General features: G+C 45.5%; 1 pseudogene; it reads left to right on the top strand.

The window, feature by feature from the left end:
* The first annotated feature begins 3,155 nt into the window (after positions 1–3,155).
* LOC119869104 lies at positions 3,156–3,706 on the top strand (annotated as a pseudogene).
* Positions 3,707–4,425: the final 719 nt, after the last annotated feature.

The following is a 4,425-nucleotide window of genomic DNA, read 5'->3' on the forward strand; positions in this document are numbered from 1 at the left end:
TGAGATTCAGCAGGTTCTCTACCCCTCATTTCCAGTGTTCTGGGTCCCTCACTCTGAAAGCCATTAGAAAAAATGGGTGAAATGTATGTTAGGGGCAGCCCAGGTAGCTCAGCGGTTTAGTGTTCCCTTCAGCCAAGGGACTGATCCTGGAGACCCGGGATCGAGTCTCACATCAGGTTTTGTGCATGGGGCCTGCTTCTTCCTCTGCCTGTGTCTCTGCCCCTCTCTCATAAATAAATAAATAAATAAATAAATAAATAAATAAATAAAATCTTAAAAAAAAGAAATGTAGGTTAGACATCTCTAACACATTTTTGCCTTTTTTCTGTATATAAATAAAAAGTTCAACACACAAAAACATACGGAAAGTGGGAATAAAAATATATCCTCTTCCACCCCCTGCATTTAAGAACACAAAGCTGGACATTTGTACTATAATGGATCCATCTGGCTTGTGAAACTTTTTGCATTGAAGTTTTGGTTATGTGCTGTCTATAGTTTTTATTATTCTCTAAAGAATAATGGAAAAGATACTCAAATTACTTGTCTTTTACTTTAACAGCTTGAGAGTCAAGATAAATCACCTCCGTCGAATCACCTCAGCAGGGTCCTCACCATCCTAGCACTGCAGTGAAGCAATCAGAGAAGGCACCATGAGGATCCGTACTTCTGGACAATAGGACGTGCTCCCATTCAATCAGGTCTGATCTTACAACTGAAATGTCCTGACACACTACAACAGACAAGTATAGGAAGACTTTTGAAGGTTGATTGAAGAAGGAAGACTTCAAACCAATTGAGGAAAACACAGCACAGCAGGGAGAACCTGGGGTTCCTTCTCTTGTATTATGTCTCCCACATGTAAGATACGAGGCTGTAAGTTCCTCCAACCAAGAACTATCCAGAGGCTGAGAGCCATAAAATCAAGCCAAAAACCACCCAATCTCCAAAAGCACCAACTCTCATGGTCAGAGGATATTGAGATAAGTTGGCCTAAGGGGAGGAAATATTTGGAAAAACCTGCCCACTGCTTACACACACTAATGAATCCCCCAACTGTGCCCTCATGCAGGGTTCACTTTATTGCTCAGCAGAGTCATGGTGTCCATAACCTCCTGGCAGAAGCAGGGAATTTCCTTTTGCCCACTTGCCATGGTGTCAGCTACTCAGTAGATGGCTTTGCCTCTATCCCATGAGAACATCAACAATTCTGGGCAAGGCAGGGCTAATTGGCTACTTTGTGCTCCAGTTCTTCCCAACCATAATTTTGGCATGTCCATGATCCCTGGGTGGCTCTGGGGTTTAGCGCTTGCCTTCAGCCCAGGGCATGATCCTGAATTCCTGGGTTCGAGTCCCACATTGGGCTCCCTGCATGCAGCCTGCTTCTCCATCTGTATTTGTCTCTCTCTCTCTCTCTCTCTGTCTCATGAATAAATAAGAAAAATCTTTTTTAAATTGGCCTTGATCCCCTGGTAGGATTAGAGCTGAGACTAGTTGTGTGCAGTCTCTCAATGATGAGGCACATGGAATGAGGGAAGCAGATGTGAAGAGGCACTGAGCCATGCATCAGATGCCCCAACCTGGGTAGAGCCCCCGAGGTCCCAGTGCTGTTTCCCTGACACCCTGTGGGAGAAAACAGTGATGTGACAGGACACACCACAGGGGACACAGTGATCTCTAGAGCTCCCTGGTCAGCCTGCATCAGTATGTTCTCTCAGAGGTATAAGACAGCCCAGAGGAAGCTTCTGCATGACTCATTTAGGATCCCTCAGGACCCACGGGGACGCTGCTCTATCACCTTCCTGCCTGAAAGTACTCCTGGGGACTTGTGTGATTCTGTCTCCAGTCTATCAATCCCTCCATTCTACTCTGGCTGCAGATCCCCACCCAGGTCTGCCCCACAGGGAACTCAATAGGAAACTGGTGTCTGGAGAAGGCCTGGGGCAATGTGTCCAGGTGGACACCCTCAGGGTCCCTTGCTCGAACTATGAATTCCAATTGTGCTCTTGATGAAATAGGCAGTAAGTGCCTGAGTTCTTTGTCTGCCATCATTTCATTTCTTATTTCTTTCCTTGTTTATGTCACTATATAGTTATCTATGAAAAAAGATATTGTGTTTTCAGCTTTCCTCATTCTTCTATTCTCTTGAGTATAGATACTGCTACTCATCTCAAAACCCAATCGTAATGAAATTACCTATTCTTTCTAAAATGTCAGGGATGTGTTTGTTTAATAGGCTAATCAGGATTATGACTATTTTTCTTAGATATGAGTTCTGAATCTTAAACATGAAGAGAAATGGGAAAGAACATGCAGGATTTATCAAACGAACCATTTACAAGTAAATCCAAAATGAATGCCAGTCAATATGGTATCTCACCCTGGGAAAAACATGAGGTCTATGCCTCATCTTCCCCTGTTCCTGGAGAATCCTTATGCTCCTGGCAGTCCTCCTTCTCCAGGTTCCTTCCCAGCCTTCCAGAGCCATGTGATCCTCAACAGAACACAAAGGAAAATGGTGCTCAAAATCCTCCATGAGGTTCACTTGTTCCCACAGTGTTGTGTTCATTTCTGATAAAGAGACATCCTTGGTCGGCACCCCCTGGACTCCTTGTAAACACGGTCCATGATTAATGAAGAGGAGAGCACCATTGCTACAGCTGTCACATGGACTCTGAGATTCCCAGTGTCATCATGGATGGAGGAGTGACTCCTAGGATCCTCCAAGGAGACAAGAAATAATGTACCTGGGGAGAGAAGAATATGTCACCCTGAGGGTTTAGAGTTGAGGTGATTTAGAAACAGGGCCAGGAGTTGGAATACATATCCATCTCCTCATACAGCTCTCAGGATTCTCTGAAAGGAACTTTGGGATGGAGGTCACCAGGGTCATAGGAATGTGATTTGGTAAAGAGGTCTTCCTGACACTCAGTGTCCCAGTCATCATGCTATCATTGGTGTGTGTGAGGTCCCAGCATCTGCTCCTTTCAAGATCTCCCGGATTATATGCGAGTGACCCTGGGCCAGGGGAGAGAGGAAGCTGATTTGTGTGAAGCACTTGCTTATTCTCTTAGGTGTGGAGTCAAGAAAAGGCCCAGGGACACCCTACTCCAGCCAAAGAGCCTGTGAGACCACATCCTGTGAGTGTCCTCACCATGGTCTGCATGGTGCTTCTTCTTGGGCTCCTTGCTTATGGCTCAGGGAAATGGACTCTGCATCCTTGAAAAGCACACATAATCAAGGTCTCAGGGTGACCCTTATCTCTCATAACAACACCTTTCTCTCCTTTGTTTTAGGAGCAGATTCTCAGACTGTGGTGACCCAGGAGTCATCAGTCTCAGTGTCTCCAGGAGGAACAGTCACACTCCCTTGTGGCCTCAGCTCTGGGTCACTGACTACAAGTAACACTACACCAGCTGGTACCAGCAGACCCAAGGCCAGTCTCCTCGCATGCTTGTCTATGACACAAGCAGCTGTCCCTCTGAGGTTCCTGATCACTTCTCTGGATCCATTTCTGGGAACAAAGCCACCCTCACCATCACAGGAGCCCAGCCTGAGGACGAGGCTGACTACTACTGTGGCATGCATGATGTCAGTGGGAGCAGCTAAAATTACCCACAGCATCTCAGATATGGAGGTAGCCAGACAAAAGCCCCTGGGCCCTTGTCTCCAGCCCTCATCATCGAGAAGCTTCTGTTGAGCTTAAAGTCAGGTGTATGACAGTGATAAGAGACAGCTAAGCACAGTGACAGAGGCAGATGAGGTGGGGGGCATAGTCCTGGAGCCATCATTCCCGAGCAGGGACACATGCCCTAAGGTAGTGTACCCTTTACTGGTGACCGCAGTAGAGCATATTCCCTGGGGATGCTGGCATGAAATGGTGCCTCCCTGTAACGCTTTCCTTTCTTAGTCTTGATACCAATGGATTCTCGAAAATGCTAGACAAAATGTTTATTAATACGAATTAATCTTAACATCACTAAAACTTGTTCCCTCATAAAACATTTAGAGCACAGATGAAATCCATACAGGTGAGAGCACACACCATGATACTATGTTTTAGGAAATATTACATTTATATATTCCATTTTTAAAAAGATTTTATTTATTTATTCACAAGAGACACACACACAGAGAGAAGAGCAGAGACACAGGCAGAGGGAGAAGCAGGCTCCACACAGGGAGCCCACTGGGGGACTCGATCCCGGGACTCCAGGATCACACCCTGGGTTGAAGGAAGGCACTAAACCCTGCCACCCAGAGATCCCCAATATTTTCCATTTTTAAGAATTTGGTTTTCACTAACCTCTACATACAACTGAGATCAATAATCCTACGCTCCACTGACTGAGCCAGCAAGGAGCCCCTATAGATGCATATTTTCTTCTTTTATTAAAGATTTTTTTATTTATTCATGATAGACAT

The sequence above is a fragment of the Canis lupus genome, chromosome 26 (genome assembly GCF_011100685.1).
Source record: "Canis lupus familiaris isolate Mischka breed German Shepherd chromosome 26, alternate assembly UU_Cfam_GSD_1.0, whole genome shotgun sequence".
Classification (NCBI taxonomy): Eukaryota; Metazoa; Chordata; class Mammalia; order Carnivora; family Canidae; genus Canis; species Canis lupus.